The sequence below is a fragment of the Felis catus genome, chromosome B2 (assembly GCF_018350175.1).
Source record: "Felis catus isolate Fca126 chromosome B2, F.catus_Fca126_mat1.0, whole genome shotgun sequence".
Classification (NCBI taxonomy): domain Eukaryota; kingdom Metazoa; phylum Chordata; class Mammalia; order Carnivora; family Felidae; genus Felis; species Felis catus.
In genome coordinates this window covers 8097864-8119550 of record NC_058372.1, presented here as the reverse complement: position 1 = coordinate 8119550, position 21687 = coordinate 8097864, and the positions used below count along the sequence as shown (strand labels likewise).

The following is a 21687-nucleotide window of genomic DNA, read 5'->3' as shown; positions in this document are numbered from 1 at the left end:
TGTGTCTCCCTCTCTCTATGCCTGTCCCCTGCTCACACCATCTCTCCCTCTCTCAAAAATACAGATTTAAAAAAAAGTTTTTTAAATACGTATTTGAGGAGATTTTGTGGTGATTTCTGTGTAACTATTTTGGAGCCAGGATTCTTCCCTTTCCTTGTGAACATTTTGTGTTAAAGGAAAATTCCCAGTACCCCAGCTTACAGGTGCATATGGGCAAGACAGCTTTTTCCTACAGGCAGGACCCTCTGGCATGATTTGTAGGCACTCAGAAAATGTCCCTAGCTCTCCACATAGTTTATTCACAATATTAGTCCCCGAGAAAGCCTTTTATTCTACATCTAGATGTAAATTCTATACCTTAGCAAGCTTTGGGAGAAGTAGCACACTGATAGAAATTTCCAAAGGCGCAAATGTCCCAGACCCAGTTGCGGATCTGTATCTTAGGAAGATAGAGGAGGCACTGAAGATGTCAATGAAGCAGGAAGAAGGGGCTTGGTTAAAAGGAGGATTTTATGGCGAGACAGGCAATATGATTTGAAAACCACAAAGTGCTTAACTGTCAGATTCAATTTTTAGAAGCCCAAAGCCAGAAAGTTTGCAGAGACTAATGAAGGCAAACTCTGCCTACTTTTCAGTGCTGCTGAGGGCGATCCCCGCAGATGGACTGGGAATGGGCAACTCTCCTGTCACGCATGGTGGAAGGGCAGAATGGCACAGCAGCAAACCGGACCCTGAAGTATGGTTTCCCAGAACGCTAGGTGAAGGCTGGGGTAGACGGGGTGATTCTCCTTTCTCCTCTGCCTGCACAGAACGAGTTCCTTGGCACTCCCAGACCCGTGAATGGGTTTCCTCATCTTGACAACATGGCTCTAATTGGAAAGAATGGGAGTTACATTCCTGGAAGTATTTGCTCACAAGGGGTTTCTGACAGTAACATATTTCTTTGAGAGGGTATAAGAGACAGAAAAAAAAAAAAAAAACCCTTAACGTTCTTTGAAAGTAACGATGGTTGTTAAAAGTAATACTTTATAAACGGAATTTCAACTTCTTTACAACCCAGGAGGAAAGATTCTGGGCCATGGCATTCTCCAGCTAACCTCCCTTTTATCTACAACATTGGTTCTTAACCTACTTGATAATTTTTTTTTTTAAATAAAAGCTCTTTCCAGGAAAATGTGTGAGTGCGTGCATGCACACACATGCACTCCTTACTTATAATTTTCAGGAGCCTTTAACATTTTCATATGAAGACACGAGTTCTAGAAAAATCCAGTTCCATAAGTTTGCATTCTGGGTCTTCCATTATTGGCCCCAGAGTACTTCTCCATTAAGGAATTATTTCTTTGAGACAAGATTGTGCCTGGACAGTATGCTGAGATCTAAGCCAAAAGGCTGTGTGATAGTCTCAAACACTGTGTAACACAAGATATCGTGGGGTAATGGGCAAAGCTCTGAAGTGGGCATTAAGTTTTGTAACTTAACTAGTTTTGTAACTCCTCAAGTTATAACCTTGGAGAGAAAATATCATCTAGTCTTTTGGGGACTCCTTGGCCTCTGCATAATTCAGGATGGCTCACTGATCTCTTATTTCTCTTAGCTCTGAGTTCTTAGACTTTATCATTCCAGGTTATGACCACCTCACGTGGGGCCAGTCCCACTCCCAGGGATCACTTATTAGGCTACTTATGATGGGAGGACATTGCAGAAGATCAAAGCTATGGAGCATAGAACCCTGACCACCCTGTAGGGAGGCAGATCCAGGATGCATCCACTTCAGGCCTTTTCTAGTTCTCTCTTTGCTTCTCTGAACTCTTGGCCAAAGAGTACCCAGTGACTTATCACCCGGTATATCCAGCATTTGCCTACTCCCTCTTGCATTTGATGCCTTTGAGAAGTGGGGTTCCTGCGTCTGACTCATTTATCTACCTGGCCCTCCAGTCACAAGCACTCTTGCCAGAAATGTCTTACCTGCCTGACTCACGTTGCCCTGTTCCCCTTGGCTGCTGGCTCCTATGGCCACCCATATCTCAGTGTGACACAGAGATGTGGTCTCAGGACAACCGTCTCTTCTCAAGGACATCTCCCTTTCTCAGTCTGTGTGGGTTGCCACAACAAAATACATAGATGGGGTGGCTTAAACAACAGATATTTATTTCTCATAGTTCTAGAGTCTGCAAGAGTGAGATCAGGGTGCCAGCATGTTGGGTTGTGCTGAGAATTCTCTTCCTGGCTTACAAATGGTCACCTTCTCACTGTGTTCTCACATGATGGAGAAATAAGGGGCTGTGGCCTCTTCCTTGTCTTCTAAGAATACTATTCCCATCATGAGGGCACCACTCTTATAATCCCACCAAACTGAATCACCTCTCAAAGGCTCCATCTCCAAATGCCATCACATTTTGGGGGTTAGGACTTCAACATACGAATCTGGGTCGACACAAACATCTAGTCATAACACTCTTCTCTCTGGCCGAAAGAAGACTGAAAGGGGATACGAAGTGACTTCGGAAGAAAAGAGAATTTGGGACACGGGTGGAAGATGAAAAGTAAGGAGCCTGCGTGTCTTTGGATTTGCATTCACCGAATATCTAAACTGTTTCTAATTTTAAGCTTCAGAGAACCTTTCGTGACCCTCATCCAAGCACCCTGATGAACATACAACTTTCACTGTGCAGCATCTAAGTTGAGAGGGGTGGTTTCTGGGGAAATGCTGGGCTTCATTTTGAAGCAAATGGAGTGGAGATGGCGGCAATAATGGAAATAGAAATTCTTACATTATCCTCCAGGTTCTCAAGGAACCACATACAAATTTCATGCATCCTCTGGCAGTGTTCTGGCTGGAGACAAGGGTCTGGTCATAAACGACCAGAATGTAATCTCCAAATAATTTTGTCCTTAGCCTCCACAGAGCGCAGTGTTTCCATGTGGTCGCCTTTTTGACAAAGGTCAAGATGAGCAGAGACCACTGAGCACATTTCAAGAAGGATATTAGATTTCACTGGGGCCAGAGCTGAAAAGTGAGTTATTAGGGTTTTGTTTACGATACCCTCTGGCTCTATCCTTAATTAGGTGGAACTGATAAGCTTGATAAATTTTGAACTATTGCTTTCTGTTTGCCAATCACAAAATATTACTGTGTAGGATGTTAGTTATTTTCCGCATCAAACCCTTTCTGTTTTCCTGAAGATGTCATTAGTTTCCATTTCAATGGGCCTTTTGTTTAGAGGGAGAGGAATGTCCTTTTTACCTTTTTTAATTAAAGCACGTTGGTGACTAACATACAATTTCTTTAGACTTTCCTCTGAACCTCATTCTCTATTCTTCCTTCTCTTCGGGGCTCCAAGGTTTTGCTCTCCTAGGCAATAATTAGATCAAGCAAAGGACTCAGACACCGATAACTTCTTTCCAGTTCTCACCAGCATTTCTTAGCTTATATTTTCTTTCTCTCTCTCTCTCTTTTTTTTCCTTTTTTCATTTGTTTTCCTTTCAACTGTACTAAGCAGACCCCACTGTCAGTGACCTCCTACCTACAAACATTCTATTCCTACTTGGAAATGGTGAGAAGCTATATCGGCAGTATTTTAAGGAACCCAAACCACCAGCATGACAGCAAGAGCAACAAAAAATAAATAAAAAGCAAACACGTATTTATGTTTATGAAGCAATTGCATACATAGGTTTATACATACAATGAAACGGATATGGCATGTTGGAATATTTCCTTAGCGATGTTCTGAAACCATAATTATATCTTAATGAAATATATGGTCAAGTTCTAACAGGTCCAAGAATAATTATTTTACTCTTGTTTGGTGAATGCAAACTTAGACATCTAAGAGTTCTAATTATCCTACGGTTGAAACAGTTTGCACGTAGAAGGATTTTTCTCCTTAGTGCGGTGTTCAATATAAATTTAAGTCTGGGTTTAGTTGCTGCAGGTCGGAAAGATATCCTCCTGCTAACCTCCTCATTCAAAAATACCGAGGAAGATCATTCCAAGGAATCACACCAAGGAAATGAACCAGCTCATTGAGACATAAAGGGGAACACCTGGATTTTAGAACTGTACAACACATGAGACTACAAGAAATATCTGTGGGAAAGAAGAAGTCAGCAATGACTCAAGGATGAGGTTCATGACTTGTAGTAAGTTACCTTCCGAACAGAAAAACGTGAGGCCATAGGCTGAAATCCTCTTTTGTTTCACACTGGAAGATTGCTTCTAAGAGGCTGCATGAGACGATGGTACTTAAGTCATTTTTGGAAAAGTTTCTTCCCTTCGTGATTTATCTCAGAAATTTGATTTCTGGACAGTCTTTAGTTTCGGGATGTTTTCTGTGGTTATCACCTATGATAACCTACGATATTTCCTATGGCTGGGCCACTTCGTTGAGGTAGAGAACATATGGGAAGAAAATAAAGCTGAGGGTTAGAAATAGCAAATATATGGGTAAAAATAAAAGACTGATAATTTTTCTCTTCTCTTAAGTTCCTTAAAAGACATTTAAAATTGCATAGTGTGTCTTGTAGCACTGTATTGCTGGGTTTATGTTATATGTACATGAAATATGCGTGGCAATAATAACAAAGGAGGAAGGTGGAAATGGAACTATAGTGAAGTCAAATTTCTGTATTTTACTAGAATTTGGTCAGAATCAACTTGGAGTAGACTGTTCTAATTTGAGATGCATACTGTGATCCCCAGAGCAGCCACTAAGAAGATAGCCCAATAAGAGAGTTAAAATTAAAAAAAAAAAAGGAATCAAAATGGCACACTAGAAAATAGATATTTAAGGGGTACCTGGGTGGTTCAGTCAGTTAAGCATCCGACTTAAGCTCAAGTCATGATCTCAGGTTCATGAGTTCAAGCCCCGCGTTGGGCTTTGTGCTGACAGCTCAGAACCCTGAGCCTGTTTTGGATTCTGTGTCTCCCTCTCTCTCTTTGCCCCTCCCCCACTCATGTTCTGTGTCTCTCTCAAAAATAAATAGAAATTTTTAAAAAATTTTAAAATTAACTAACACAAAATAAAGTAAAAAGAAAAACAAAATAAAAAAAAGGACCTGAGACATGGAAAACAAATAGCAAAATGGCAAATGTAAATCCAGTCAAATCAATGACTTTTTTAAAGGTACGTGGACTAAACACCCAAGTCAAAAGGCGGAGATTCCCAGATTGGATGAACAAGCAAGGTCCGACAATATGTTGTTTGCAACAAATGAAAGGTACAAATAGGTTGAATGTAAAAATGTAGGAAAAGATATACCATGCAAATAGTAACCATTAAGAGAGCTGGAGTAAATATATTAGTATCAGACAAAATAGACTTTAGTAAAAAATTACTAGTATGTGGAAAAGAATGATAAGATAATTGTAAATGATAAAATATAATGATAAAATGATAAAAACATCAATACATGAAGATGATACTACAGTTGATAAATGTATATATATCTAACACCAGTGGCCCCACATCCATGAACCAAAAACTGAGGGAAGGAAAGAAGAAATGTCAAATTCAACAATTAGAGATTTTCATACTCCCACTTCAATAATTGATAGAATAGCTAAACGGAGAATCAGCGAAGACATTGAAGACTTGAACAACACTATCAACTTTGACCTTAATTGGGGTAAAATGGCATTTATGGAACTCCACCCAACAACAGCATAATACATATTCTTTTCAAATGCAAAAGGAATGTTTTCCAGGATAGACTATATGCTGTATCAGAAGGCAAGTTTAATAATTTTAAAAACCATAACCATTTAACCATAAGAGACTTAAAGTAGAAATCTATAGCAGAAAGAATTTGAGGAATACTGCAACTTATTGGGAATTAACACAATTATAAATAATACATGGATCTAAGAAGATATCAAAGTGGCAACTAGGAAATATTTGACCTGAGTGAAAATGAGAACACAGCATACCAAAAATTATGGATGCAGCTGGAGTAGTACTTTAAAGAAATTTGTACGTTTAAATAACTGTGTTAGAGAAAGGTTCTCAAATCAATAAACTAAGCTTCCAGTGTAAACCAGCAAAAGAAGACCAAATTAAAACCAAAGAAAAGAAAATGAAGGAAATAGGGTAGAAATCAATGAAATAGAAAGCAAAAACACAGTAAAGAAAAATCAATAAAGTCAAAGTTGGTTCTTTGAAGAGATGAAGAAAATTGATAAACCTTTAGCCAGACTGACCAAGAGAAAAAGAGGGAAGGCTCACATCATCAAAATCAGAAATGAAATAAAGGACATTACTGACCCTACAGAAATAAAAATTACAAATGGAATATAATAATTTCATGCCCCTAAATTAGACAACTTAGATAATATAGACAAATTTTCAGACAGGCATTAATTATCAAAATTAACTTAAGAAAAAAGTAGAAAATCTGAATAGATATATAACAAGTAAAGAGACTGAAATAGTAACAAAAATCTTCCCACAAATAAAATCCCAGTGTCAAATGGCTTACTGGTGAATTCCATTAACTATTTAAAGATGAAATGATACCAATTCTAGACGAATTCTTTCACAATATAGAATAGAAAGGAACACTTCCAAACTCATTCTTTGAAGCCAGTGTTACTCTGATATCAAAGCCAAACAAAGACATCACAAGAAAAGAAAACCACACGTCAGTATTCATCACTAACATAGATACAAAAATCTTTTTAAAAAATTAGCAAAGTGAGTGTAGTAATGTCAACAAGCAAACAAACAACAACAACAACAAAGATGATATAGTATGAGCAAGTGAGATTCATCCCCAAAATGCAAGGTTGGTTAAGCATCCAAAATCAAGCAATGTAGCATATCATATTAATATAATAAAGCACAAAAAAACCTCATATGATTAGTTAATGATAATCTCATTAAATGCAGAAAAAGCATTTATCAAAATTCATCACCTACTTATTATAAAAACTCAAGGAATAAAAGGGAACTTCATCAACTTGGCAAAGGACATATATGAAAAATCTACAGTTGACAAAATACTTCATAATAAACTGAATTCTTTCATCACTCCGTTTAACATCATATAGAGGTTCTAGCTAATGAAATAAAGCAAGAAAAAGAAATTAAAGGTATGTAGAATGAAAAGGAAGAAATAAGGCTTTGTTTATAGAGAGTATGATTCTCTATAGAAACTACTAAGGAAATTACAAAAACGCTACCAAAATTAGTAAGCGTGTTTAACAAATTTCCAGGATAAAAGATCATTATACACAAATCAGTTGTTTTTTTTTTTTTTATGTATTAGCAACAAACAATCCAAAAATGAAATTGGGAAACTATTTCATTTATAGTAGCTTACAAAAGAAGAAAATATTTAGGAAAAATATAAAAGAGCAAATCTTTTATGCTGAAAACTTGAAAAAAAAATTGCTGAGAGAAGTATAGGAAGACCTAAGTAAAGGGAGAGACATTCCATGAACGTGGATTGGAACAATCAATATTGTTAAGATGAGAGTCTGCTCCCCCTGCCCACCCTCATCTGTAGATTCAACAATCTCCATATCAAAATCTCAACAGGTTTGTTTTTGTTTTTGTGTTTGAGTTTTTTGGTAGGGATTGGCTAAATGTAGGTGAATATGCAAAGGGTCTAGAACAGCCAAAACAATTTTGAAAAGGAACAAAATTAGATGATGCACACTACTCAATTTTGAAACTCACCATAGAGGTATAGCAACTAAGACTGTACTCTTGGCATGGGAAGAGCATATAGATCAACGGAACAAAATTTAGTATCTGGAAATAATCTCTTTTTTTTTAATGTCTGTTTATTTCTGAGAAAGAGAGAGACAGACAGAGTGCAAGTGGGAGAGGGGCAGAGAGGGAGACACAGAATCTGAAGCAGGCTCCAGGCTCTGAGCTATCAGCACAGAGCCTGACACGGGGCTCGAACCCACAAACCATGAGATCATGACCTGAGCTGAAGTTGGATGCTTAACCGACTGAGCCACCCAGGAGCCCCTCCAGAAAGAATCTCTTAAGTTTATCTATTGATTTTGATAAGAGTACAAAGGCAGGTCAGTGGGAGAAAGGACAGACTTTTCAACAAATGTTGCAGGAGGAATTGGCAATTTTTGTCTTTTTTTTAAGTTTGTATTTATTTATTTTGAGAGAGAGCACACACATACATGAATGGGGGAGGGACAGAGAGAGGGAGAGAGAGAGAACCCCAAGCGGGCTCCATGCTATCAACGTGGAGCCCGACATAGGGCTCGATCCCGTGAGCTATGAGATCATGACCTGAGCTGAAATCAAGTTAGATGCTCAACTGACAGCCGCCCAAGTGCCCCAGCAATTTTTTTTCTGTAGGAAAGAAGAAACCTCCACCTAAACTTTATACCACACACAAATATGAACTTAAAATAGATCATAGACTTAAATATAAGATTTAAAGCTCTAAAACTTCCAGAAAAAATAGGAAAAAGTACAGAAAAAAATAGGAAAAGGTATTTTTGACTTTGGTTTAGCCAGTGGTTTCTTAGATAAATACCAAAGTTACCTTCCATAAAAAAGTCACCTTCCATTTTTTTTCCAAAAAAAATGGATAAATTGGACTTCACCAAAATTAAAAATCTTTACCCTTTAAAAGATACCATTAAGAGAATAAAAAGACAATGAGGTGCCTGGGTGGCTCTGTTGGTTAAGCATCTGACTCTTCATTTCGGCTGAGGTCATGATCCCAGTAGGATCGAGCCCCATACTAGGCTCCATGCTAAGTGTGGAGCCTGCTTAAGATTTTCTCTCTCCCTCCCTCTCTCTTTCTCTCTCTTTCTCTCTCTTTCTCTCTCTGTCTCTCTCTCTCCCTCCCTCCCCCCACCTTCTCCCTCTCCCTCCCTCTTCCTCCCTCTTCCTCTGTCTCCCTCTCCCCGGTTGTATGCTCTAAGATTTAAAAAAGAAAATAAGACAAGCCACAGACCGAGAAAATATTTGCAAATCTGATAGATGACTTGTGTCCACAACACACACACACACACACACACACACACACACACACACACACACACGTTATATACATCATATGTAATCTTACTGCAAATCATATATTTGCAAATCTGACAGATTTTATATGGAATATGTATTTTAAAACTCTCTCATAGCTAAATAACAAACCCAATTAAAAAACAGGCAGATTTAAGTAGTCATTTTACCAAAGCAGATACACCCTTGTGCACTTTTGGTGGGAATGTAAACTAGTTCAGCTACTATGGCAAACAGTATGAAGGTTTCTCAAAAAGTTAAGACTAGAACTACCATATGATCCAACAGTTCCACTTCTGAGTATATATCCAAAGGAAATGAAAACAGGATCTCAAAGATATATCTGTACTTCTGTGTTCACTGCAGCATTATTCACAAAGGCCAGGATATGGGGAAGAACGTAAGTATATTTCAACAGAGGAATGGATAAAGATCATGTGATACGTGCACACACACACACACACACACACACACACACACGAAAATTATTCAATCATGAGAAAGAAGGAAGTCCTGCCATTTGCAACAACATGGATGGACCTTGAGAACATTATGCTAAGTGAAATAAGTCAGCCAAGAAAGGCAAATATTGTGTGATCTCACTTATATATGGACTCTAGAAAAAGCTGAACTCCTAGAAACAAAATAGAATGGTGGTTACCAGGATTTTTGCCTTGGCGGTGGTTTTGGTTTTGGTTTTGGTTTTGGTTTTGGTTTTGGTTTTGGTTTTGGTTTTGGTTGGTGGTTGGGGTTGAGGAGATGTTGGTCAAAAGCTACAAACTTCCAGTTATAAGATGAATAAATTGTGAGGATCTAATATGCAGCATAGTGATTATAGTTAATAATACTGAGTTGCTAAGAGAGTAGCACCTGAAAGTTGCTAAGAGAGTAGATCTTAAATGTCTCAGCGCAAAAGAGAATTGGTAATTACATGACGTGATGGAGGTGTCAGCTCATGCCCTAGTGGTAATCATTTTGTAATATACATCAAATCAACACGTTGTACACCTTAAACTAACACAGTGTTGTCTGTCAGTTATATCTCAGTAAAGTTGGAAAAGAGAAATCTCTAATTCCCTTTGTCTCTTGGTTGACTTTTTAAATGCTGAACGTATCTGAGGTTGGTTCTGGCACCAGCCCTTATACTGCAGTAAGCAGAATAGCCAGCCAACAGTGTTTCAAAATGTATTTGTGTAATTGGGTAATTGGTACTTATGCTGATGAAATACATTTAATTCCAACGGTAGATTTTCTTACAGAATATTCATCACCTACCTACCCCCAATAGTTCATGAATGTCACTGCAGATTTTTAAAAATGACCTTTTGCAACTTGGTAGGAGAATATATTTAGTGGAGAAGAGGAGAGTTAGTGCTGCAGACTGTAACTGTTATCTTGTCCTCTGAATTGGTTCGAGCCAGTGTGGGCTAGCCAGGAAAAGATGTGTTGTCAGAAGCAAGAGTAATTGGCCTTTCTCTATGACTATTTAATGGGCTCTTGCATAAATGTGTATTAGTGTATCCAAATTAGTGTCATTTTTTTAGGCAGCAGAAATTTAGAAACTGAACCAAAGAAAGTCTATTACTTCCTTTGTTTTATAGAACTGAAACTGAACAGAATGGTTGATTATAATATAGCTGGTTTGCATGCACCAGAAATACATTTTGTTTGGCCCATTTCAAGAATAATGAGATTCTAGGAGGATTCCATTAGAATCTTGACAATGGCTTTCATGTACGAAATACATATACATATATTCTCTGCCTTGTCTCTTGTCACTCCAATGCACACAAATATATGATGTAAAATCATAAGTCTGATTTTTAAAACACACACATGCTAGAAACTACATCCCCGTGACCTCTGTCACCTCAGCACTTTCTGAGCCTGTAAGCTTATTAAAACAATGTTGCTCAAACATTTCTGTTGCTCAAACCTATTCTGACTTTTTAAAATAAACAGTGCCAAGACTTGTCTCAGGATTTTTTTCAACAAATCTTTGCCCTAAGAGGGATGATTTGACGTTTGGAAACAAATGGGGGTCTTTCGGGGCCAAATTTGATGATCAAGATGGTCTATCAGGTTGGGAAATATAATTTTTAATTGAAAACAGAATACCCTAATTGAGTACTGAGGTTTTTACTTATGTGATTGACCAATTTTTAACAAATTGCAGTATCTGTAGATATCAGAGCACTGCTTTCTTTTTATGGAGATGGGTTTTCTAGTGACATTGAGTAGGAGAAATCTTTTAGTCTCGCAATTAATCACCGTGTAATTCTTGGGAATTTATAAAAGTCACATTGTCAAACTGAGTTGAAATTTAGACACCCTGATGAGTTTTCAGGATTCTTGGAGAGTTGGAGAGGGTCAGAGCCCTCCGTCTGTGGGGAGCCGAAGCACTGACTTTCTCTTCCCTGCACTCTATCCTGTTTGGCATCGAGTGATCTTTTAAAATGGCGAGTTGGTGTATTCCCACTTTGACATTTTCATTGGTTCCCTGAAGTCCAAAAGCTCAAACCTGTTGGCTTTATAAACTTGAGTCTTCAGTGGGGTCCCCAGAGTTCCATTTCTCCCAGTCACCGGCAGGAGGAAGACGCTTCACGTGGACCCAGTGCCACCACTCTGCCTTCCTCCCTTCCAGCTGTGATTCTCTGCTGGTCAGTCCTGTCTCTGTTGACATCTCCAGGTCTCTGAGAAGGGCTGTCATGGCTCACCTTGACTCTCCATTGCTGAGGGACTTTACCCCACAAATACCCTTTGTTTCCCATCTCTGGCTCTCACTCTTTCTCCCGCTGGAAGCGCCCATCTCTTTGAGAGGAAAGGACCGCTGCAGAGGAACCAGTCCTTAGTGAGAAAAATTTGCCGCTTTCCTTTAAAGCCCTCTTCCCCTCCATAGCACACAGATATTCTGGGACAGGTAGGGATGCTGCAAATGTGAACCTTACCCTGCATCCTGACCTCCACCTTTTGTCACGCACAATCAGTCACCTTCTTTAGCCCATTCCTCCAGGTTCATTTTTGGCTTGGTGATTTTCTGTCGGTGGCTGTCTGTTCCTGTGTCATCTGCCAGCTCCAGCCCTGATCCATTCCCAGGATCCATCAACCATGTTAGTGGCTGTTGATCCCCAGTTGTGGACAAGATTTGGGTCCCTCTTCGTGGGGCTCTTTAGCCCTTTTATAAAACAGTCTGTGACTATATAATTATTCCATAGCAATTAAGGAGACATTGACCAGAACGTACAGAGGTGTTGGGTGTGAGTGGGGGGTATCAGTTCTGTTCAGCCATGATATTGCTGGCATCCTGCTCATCTAAGATGTTTTGTATCCTGGCTCCTGTCTACCTCTCCAGGCCCTTCTCTTTCCCCTGTCCTTGAACTACCTGCATTTCTCTAACAGGTCATGCACTCTGCTCTCGTTCATTCATCAAAACAATATTTGAGCGTCTTCTGTGTTCTGAGCTTAAGAGACAGGATGTGACAGATAAAAGTTCCGGAGGGAGAGGGACGAGCTTACATTCCAGTAGGATGCACAGAAATAAACTACTGCATAAACAAGAAACTACCAGATAGTGATGGATGCTATGAAGAAAAGAAAGCACATATACCAGGGACCAGGGAAGGCCTCTCTGAGGAAATGACATTTAAAATAATTTTTTTAATGTTTATTTTTCACACACACACAGACACACACACACACACACACACACACACACACAGTGTGAGGGGGGAGGGTCAGAGAGAAAAGGAGGCGCAGAATCTGAAACGGACTCCAGGCTCTGCAGAGCCTGACGCGGGGCTTGAACTCACAAACCGCGAAATCGTGACCCGAGCCAAAGTCGGATGCTTAACAACTGAGCCACCCAGGCGCCCCAGGAAATGACATTTAATCTGAAATTGGAAGGACATCAGCTTACCCGGAGCGCCTCTTGAACCAGGACAGGGAGTTTGTGTTTTATTCTAAATGTAAGGGAAGCCGCTGGAGATTTTTAAACCAGGTGGCGGTGTGGGATGGTCTAGCTGCCCGACAGTGGATCTTAGGAGGCCTGAGTGGAGGCAGGAAGACAGGTGTGCTGGTCTGCTCAGGCGGTTTATAACAAAATAAGCGGACTGAGTGGCTTAAACAACAGAAAGTTACTTCTCATAGTCCTGGAGGCTGGAAGTCAAGACTGAGTTGTCAGACGGCTGGTTTCTCCTGAGGCTTCTCCTTGGCTTGCGGACGGCCACCTTCTCCTTGAGTCTTCACGTGGTCCTTCCTCTACGTTTGTACCCCTGGTATCTCTTCGTGTGTCTTAATCTCTTCTTGTGAAGACACCAGTCACATTGGATTAGAGCCCCCGAATGGCCTCATTTAACTTACGTAATTAAGGCTTCATTTCTAAGTGTAGTTACATTATGATATACTGAGGGTTCGGGTTTCCGTATATGAATTAGAGGGTGGAGTGGGGGCCGAGGACACAATTCAGCTCATAACAAGTTAGGAAGCCACTGCAGAGTCCAGAGGGGAAAGGACAGGGCTTCTGCTAGGAAGCAGCCTAGAGAAAGAACTAGATGGATTTGGGACATATTTTGGAGTAAAGTCAACAGGGCTCCATGGTTAGCTACGGGCAGTGAGGGAAAGAAAGGGATCAAGGTGACTCCACGGGTTTTAGCTTGAGCCACTGGGTGGACAGCGGTGCCATTTACGGAGAAGTGGTCTTCGTGCATCGTCTCCCTGTGGTGGGGATTGCCGCTGGGGCACCCCCACAGCCTAGCTGCCCCAACACCCACTCAGACATCCCCTCCTCCTCGTCCTGGCCAACTCCTGTTCCTTCTTAGAAACTTCAGTTTAAGAGTTACCTCCTCGGGGAACTCGATCCCCCCTTCCTCCCACCCAGTGGTGGGACATAGTGGGTGGGGGTGGCTCCTCCACACCCCTTAGCACTGTGTGTTGATGCCTGTACCACCCGTTCGTGGTCGGTTTGCTTGTCCGTCTCCTCCATTAGACCGCGAGCACAGCGAGCACCGTGGCTTACTCCCCGCCATGTTTCAGGTCCTGGAACAGTGTCTGCACGGGGTCCACAGAGAAGGTTTGTTGAAATGAAATGAAGCTACTTCTGAGGTTTTAGTGGTCACCGTTGCAGCCCCCATCTGCCTGTTGGCCACCGCGAATTGTGGCACTTGGAGGCTTTTCCCACTTGCCTCTTTCAGCTTGGACCATGACTGTGCTTTTTTGAAGGTGCTGGTGATGTCCATTTAAAGCGTGCATATTTAAGACTGCAACATCTAGGGGGTTGGGCCGAGTAGAATACACCGTGATTATTGTCTCGTTTCAGATGCTTCAAAGGTTTCTCAGGTCCTCGTGTTGGTTAGATCGAATCAGCGGGATTTTCTTTTCTTTTCTTTTCTTTTTTAATTTTTTAAAAAGTTTATTTTGAGAGCGAGGGTGGGGAGGGGCAGAGAAAGAGTGAGAGAGAGAGAATCCCAAGCAGGCCCTGCACTCTTGGCACAGAGCCCGATGTGGGGCTCAAACCCACGAACTGTGAGGTATGACCCAAGCCAAACCCAAGAGTTGGACCCTTAACCGACTGAGCCACCCAGGCGCCCCCATATTCAGTGGGATTTTCCATCACCATTGTCTCAACCTTCTTGGGATCTTGCAAGTCCATTCATTCGTCTTCACAGGGAGCTCCAATACAACGTAAGAAATGCTCACGTGATTCCTTTTCAAACAGCTCTGTCTTAACTTCCCCTGAAATATTATTTATCAGGAGGATGCCAAGTGTCCGTGGGGTGAGGCGGAGGGCACAGACCCACAGAAGAGCGAGCCTTGCCCTGGCCCCCGCAGCTCTCACACGTGGGGCGTATTGATCTGCGCACCCCCATAGAAACCTACCAGGCCTGGGGCCCCGCTGGCCACACCTGGAGACAGAGACTTGAAACCAGGCAATCCGCTTCCGGTTACCAGAAAGCGGATCACAAACTGTCCGCGGCGCCCCCGCGGTCCTAGGACGCAACAAAAGCTCCTGCATGCGGGCCTCTCTCTGTTGTGCCCCCGCTTCTCCTCCCTCTCCCTTCCATGCCCTTCTCTGGCTCTATCACCTCCTCGCCTTTCCTCACCTCACTACCCCTCATCTGTCCCTGGCAGGGGAAAGAACCACGGAGGAAATAAATGACCGCCTTACACGTCACGTATTATCCGTCACGTGCATATACGCCGTTTGGACGTATGTTCCAAGTCTAGGATTCCATGACTGTGTGGCATACAGCTTCAGGGAATGGAACTATCTTCTCCTTCTCTCTCAAAAGCCCTTTTTATTCCCCATCATGCTTTGTTTTTAGTTTATTATTATTTTTTTAAATTTTTTTTTCAACGTTTATTTATTTTTGGGACAGAGAGAGACAGAGCATGAACGGGGGGAGGGGCAGAGAGAGAGGGAGACACAGAATCGGAAACAGGCTCCAGGCTCCGAGCCATCAGCCCAGAGCCCGACGCGGGGCTCGAACTCACGGACCGCGAGATCGTGACCTGGCTGAAGTCGGACGCTTAACCGACTGCGCCACCCAGGCGCCCCTGTTTTTAGTTTATATGTGAGTCTTTCTTATTTATTTATTTTCTTCTTTCTAAGACTCCATCCCGTCCACCCCACCCCACCCCGCATTCCTGCTTCAGGCTGAGCCAGAAGAGGGGACAGGAAGAATTGAGATGTATTGGGCTGGGCGGAGGGGCAGGAAAGCCCGGTCACCAAGTGGGGCTTCCTCCGCACCTTTGCACTTCTCCCAGCTCGAGCTTTGGACCAAACGCCTTGTTTAAAACGGGAGCTGCATTTTCCCTCAACAAACACAGGGAGCCCTCTTTCCCATTAGGTGCCTCGCTGTCACCCAGAGTCTCATTTTTCAGGGGCCGCTTGAGTTGCCAGCTCAGGGCACAGTGCCGGGGGAGCCTTCCCGGAGCTGCACTTTCTCTTGTCACTGCAAATGAACCAGAAAATTCTCTGAAGCGACAGGCCCCAGCAGATAGGGGCTTGATTTCTTTTGTGTGTACATGTGTTTTATGCAGAGGAAATCATTATCTTGCCCTAGATGGGGGTCATTTTCTTCCCTCTTTTCCTACAGACCTATAAATTTAATTATTTGGTCACTGCTGCTTTAATTAAAAAGTCTTACTTATCTTTAGAGGTTTCCCTTTTAAATTCCTAGAGATTAGGATTATCCACAGCATGTCAGCTCTTTTCACGTCCATATACTATACGGTTTCTATAATGATATAAAAATGAATTACCGAGATACTAGAAGCTAATCATATTCTGCATTTCTCCCCTAATAATCCCAGATTACATTAATCATAAATGTCAGCAGCGTCTCTAGATGACTTCTTGACTTTTGACAAAAAGCCTTCATCTTGGCCCTTTAAATTCCAAGGTCAAGGGGAATGTAACATTCAGAATAATTATCAGCATTATTTTACCTTGACATTTCATCCCTGCTTCCAGTTTAACATTCCACCCAGGCAATGAAGACAAATGTCATCTTTCGATTCACTGGAGGGAATTGCCCCAATTAAACCTGACTTAAAGGCTATTGGAAATGCTGTATTAATTTGCTATTCTTCTTTAAAATAGAAAATATTTCATGAAGGAGCAGAATTTTCATTAAAAGCATTAAGGATTTACCATGACATGAACAAGCAATTTTTGAATTGACTTTTTTTTTTTTCTCCCCGGGCTGGAATCATAGTCACTGTGCACCTCGGCCAGACCAGGGCCTCCCTGTCAGTGGGCATCCGGTCGGGATGGGCCTCCTTCTCTTCCTCTTAGCTCAAAGGTCATCGTTAGAGTCCTGTCACATCAAAAGCGATTAGAAGTATCTTTTAGAAATCCCGGCCTTTCCACGTAGCAGGACCCCGTGCCTGTACGACCTCTTGATTACACTTCCTCCCTCAAACTCCCCTCCTCCCCCGCTTGACGAAAAAATGTCAGGCCAAGGTTACTGGGGCGTGTTCTCCAAAAGCCTCTCATCCTGCATATGCTACTTAAGGTGGGGGTGGCCAGCTCCTTTCGAGAACACGAGTGCCGTGAACACAGAGACCTCATCGGACTTAAACTCAGTGCTGTACGTCCAGCACGAGCCACAGAGTCAGGCAGGTATTTCTGATGGGAGTGAAACACAGGAAAGAGATTGCGGGTTCTGGATCCGACCGCCCCGGGATTGGATTCCTGTTTTGCCACCTACTGGCCTTGCGGCCCTGACGAGCTGTGTCCCTTTGTCCGGCCTCAGCGTCTTTGTCTGTAACAAGGAAATAATAGTACCACCTTCATGGGGTAAGATTAAATGAGATGGTGCTTGTAAAGCCCCCAGCTACAAGCCTGGAGAACATGGGCTCTTCCATGTTAGGCAGAGAGGGGTCAAGGCTAATACCCCGCCCTCCCCAGACCCCGGTTGCTTGGGGGCCTGTGCTAAACTGTGGTCGTTCGCTTTCCAAGCCTCAGTTGGGAAATTGTGGCATTCTCGCTCTAGAATTCTGTGGCAAACTTTCTAGTCCAGCCCTGCTTCACAGATTACACTTCCTGTTCCTGCACCAGCATGAGTTACCACCGGCAGCAAGTTTGAATCTCGGGTGCTCCTCTGTCTGGGTAGCGTCTCCGGACCTGGCTCCCCTGGGGCTCCCCTGTATGCACCTGCCTGGTCCTCCATGTCCTGGGACTCGCGGCCTGACGGGGGGGGCCCGTCCCACCTCCTGCAGTCTGGCCCGGATCTTCGTTCCAAGCCCTCCCATTTGTCCCTTCAAGTTGTCTTCGCCTGCACGGGGTCGATACTGCCTTGCATGTGAGTCTGTCTTAACATCGTGTTCATCACAGCAAGGGATGCTTCTTCCCTGATGCTACTTTCTCAAACAAATACTTGGAAATATTTCAGATGTGAAAAAAAAAAATGCAGAGAATAAAATAATACCCCCAACTGACATTAGCAAATGTTAACACTGAACTGCCTTTGGTTCATATTATGAAAGAATTGAATGGTGCAGAATACAGTCAAATCCCCTTTCCAGATCCCTCTAGGTACCCATTCACTCCTTTTTCTCCCTCCCTGGAGGGACGCACCATGCTGAAGGTGGTTTTTTTTTCTCCCACACATGTTTTTATACTTCCACTAAGCATTTATATGCCCATAAATTATACACTGCATTGTTTTGTATTTTAAAACTTTTATGTAATTTAAAATTTTACATAGTATGCTGAATGTGTCTGTTGTGGGTTGAGTTCTGTCCCCCTAAATTCGTACGTTGAAGTTCTAACCCTCATTTCCTCACGAGGCAACCTTCTTTGAGAAAAGGGCCAGTTCAGGTGTAATTAACTGTCACGATCCGGGGGAGGGGGAGTCCCCATGACTGGTGCCCTCATAAAAAGAATGCCATGGGAAGAGACAGAAACACCTAAAGAGGGAAGACGATGTGAAGACAGAGGGTGAATACCTCCAGGAAGCCAAGAAATGCCTGAGGCACCAGGGACTGGGGGAGGAGTCTGAGACACCTCCCCAGGAGGAAACAGCCCTACGGACACCTTGATCTTGGCCTTCCAGCCTCTAGGGCTGTGAGAGAACACATTTCTGTCATTTAAGCCCCCCAACCATGGTACTTTGTTTAGACAGCCCAAGAGGGTGAATTCAGGATCCTTCTGCCAAGTCGGCTTTCTTCGTCCCACTGATACGCTGTCTCTCTACACACGGCCATGTTGGGGGTAGCAGCCTACTGTCCCCATTTTAAATACCAAATGTTGGATTCAAGGGGTTTTTGTTGTTGTCTTTGTTGTTCTTGTTTTTGTTTTTAAAGAAAACAGGCACCTGGGTGGCTCAGTCTGTTAAGCGTCTGACTCTTGGTTTCGGCTCAGGTCATGATCTCACCGTTCGTGGGTTCAAGCCCCGCATCGGGCTCTGGGCTAACAGCATGGAGCCTGGTTGGGATTCTCTCTGCCTCCCTCTCTCTTTCTGCCCCTCCCCTGTGCTCTCTCTCTCTCTCAAAATAAATAAACATTTAAAACAAAAACAAAACACATAGCCCAGTGCCATCTGCAGCTCTCATTTTTTCTTTCATTCAATAAAAAAATGTGCTGAGTACCAGCTCTGCGCCAAGCCCTGAGGAGAGCACAGGGGAGTCTAGTGAGCTGGGGCAAATCCCTCCCGGAAGACAGGCAAGTGACCCGGACTGTAAACGTAGGCTGACGGGGGAAGGCAGGGCGGGGTGGGGGAGTGACGGTGTGTTTGGCGGTCTAGGCTGGCAGCTCCTGGGGACCAGGCGGGGCTGCTGTCTGGGAGTGCCACCTTCCGCAGCCACCGGGGTGCCCATCCCCCTGCGTCGGTGCTCACCGCCCTTCATCAGCCAGCAGCATCCCCTGGAGGGCTTGTGAAAATACAGATCCCTGGGCCCCACTCACAAGGTTTTGAATTCAGCCGGTCTGGATGGGACCCGAGGAATTTGTACATCTACCACGTTCCGAGGTGATGGAGTGCTGCTGGTCCAGGGAACACACCTTGAGAATGATTGGTCTATTGTATTTGATGCAATTTGGTGTCTCGTACTTTCTTTGTGTGGTGTGTGTATTGTATAGTGTGTGTCTCATACTTTCTTTGTGTAGTGTGTATGTATATCATATATAAAGATCAAGAGTCATCTGCTTTGCCAACTGAGCCAGCCAGCCACCCTAGGTATATATTTTTAATGAATTCATTTTTCAGCAGGATTAAAAAAAAATGTGTGTTACGGCCTGACTTGTAAAATTTTTGTTCCAATTAGTTGTTCTGGGATGGGTTTGTTTTTGTTTGTTTGTTTTTTAAGTTTCGGGTGGGGTTCCAGAAACTTCAGTGCCCCTAGACCAGCACGTTATAGTAGTTTCTTACTTTACGTGTAGGGATGATGGGTTCAAAGCCCACACCAGTACCTGCTGCAAGGTTGGGCTTTTATTTCTTACTGGTGATCTGTGCCCCTTCCCACCAAGGGCCCTGATAAAATGACAAGTTTTCTCAAGCTTTCTTATTGCCTCCCTGACACATAGAGCTTTTTTGTCATGGACTCTGTTGTGTCGCCCAGAATTCATCCATTGAGCCCCCGGATAGGACTGTGTTTGGAGGGAAGGCTTTAAAGAAGCAGTTAAGGTTCAATGCCATCGTAGTGCAACGCGAGTGGTGTCCTTTGTAAGAAGAGACACCCGGGATGCACACACCCAGAGGACAGTCCCCGTGAGGACCCAAGAGAGAGGCCTCGGGAGACTCCCAATCTGCCAGCACCTTGATCTCAGCCTTTCAGCGTCCAGAACTATGACAAAATCAATTTCCCATATGCCACCCGCTCTGTGGTGTTTGGTGATGGCAGCTTGGGCAAATGAATACAGCCCCTTGAAAGGCGGCAGTGGCGCTTCACCCAGGACGTTATCCCCCATCACCTTCTGCGGGCAAAGCCTCCACCTCTTACCTCATGGCCACTGGAAACCCATCCCGTGGAGACTCCGGGCGCTGCTTCTCCTCAGCTCGTGTGTACTCCCCTGAGGGCTTAGGTTTCTTTCGTCTCTGGCACCCAGCAGTTTCCCTTATTTTCCTCTACATCTTGCAATGTTCTGTTTCACCCAACGTTTGGGTCTCTCCGTAACCGTCGTCCCAGGCGACATCAGGTTCATCTGCTATGCCGCTGAAGCTCCATACTATGTTCTTAAATCCTTTTAACACCTTCTTGCATCCGACTTGATCCACATCCCTCCCGATGATTTCCATAAGATAGTATCGTCACCCTCCGCTTACAGATGGAAAACTGAAGGCTGGAGAGTTGGAGCGATTTTTCCCCAATGTCGCGTAGCTAATAAATAATGGAACTTGTCCTGGGACCTCCCAAAGGTGCCTCCGCTGCAGCCTGGCACCTCATGCAGCCAAAGTGTAACGTTTTTTACAAGGTAGACGAGTAATATTCCAGCACTACAGAATATAGCTTTATATACAGATATATAAAAAAGCTACAGAATATAAATTTGAAAATTCTCCAAATTTCAGAAAACATTGCTAACATTTCTCCCAAGTAAAGCTGTGAGATGCTGTCAGGAACATCCACATTTGACTGTTTCTCTTCCGTGGATCTAAAAGCATCTTCTGAGAATCTGAGAAAACCTTCTCTTCCACACCATCCATGCCATCACTCCTAAGAGACAGATTCTCATCTCTGTTTATGCCTGAAATTTAACAAAAATTCTCTCTATTTTCTTCTAGTAGATTCTAGGGCCAGAACCCAAAGGATTTTCCTCTTTCGGATATAATCTTGGAACCCTCTAAAGTGCAATGTGTAGAATGGAATGGGGAATACAGAAGTGTAAGTTATCCACCGGGATATGATTCCGGGCGCTCAGCTTAGAAACAGATCTGAGGGTGAGTTTTCCTCTTACAACCACTGGCTTGGGTATAAAATAGGTCCTTTCTGGAGAGGCATCTCCCACATTAACACAGCATTCTCTCCTGACCTTGCTCTGAGTTAGCTCACCGTCCGCTGCTCTGGAGTCCATGATTATGATCTTTTGTTCTGTCTTCATCCCTCACCCCCAACCTGGCTCAAGCTCCTTACATGACGCCTTTCCACCCGTGAAGTCTAGAAGGATCCTCGAGTTTCGTGTAGATGCTCTCAACTCCCGTCCTGGGTTCGTCCGCGTCCATTCGCCTCCTGCCTGTTTTGTCTGAAC

At 43.1% G+C, this 21687-nt stretch overlaps 1 protein-coding gene across 2 annotated transcripts in view; it reads left to right on the top strand.

The window, feature by feature from the left end:
- Positions 1–21687, top strand: part of CDKAL1 (CDK5 regulatory subunit associated protein 1 like 1) — a 790924-nt gene that overhangs the window by 754077 nt on the left and 15160 nt on the right. The window contains exon 15 of one of the 2 annotated variants that reach the window (XR_006597456.1): positions 636–1174. The exons of the other annotated variant lie outside the window; for it this stretch is intronic. The gene's annotated coding sequence lies outside the window, so the exon portion shown is untranslated. Of the gene's footprint in view, positions 1–635; positions 1175–21687 lie in introns of those variants that run through there. 2 annotated transcript variants of the gene reach the window in all.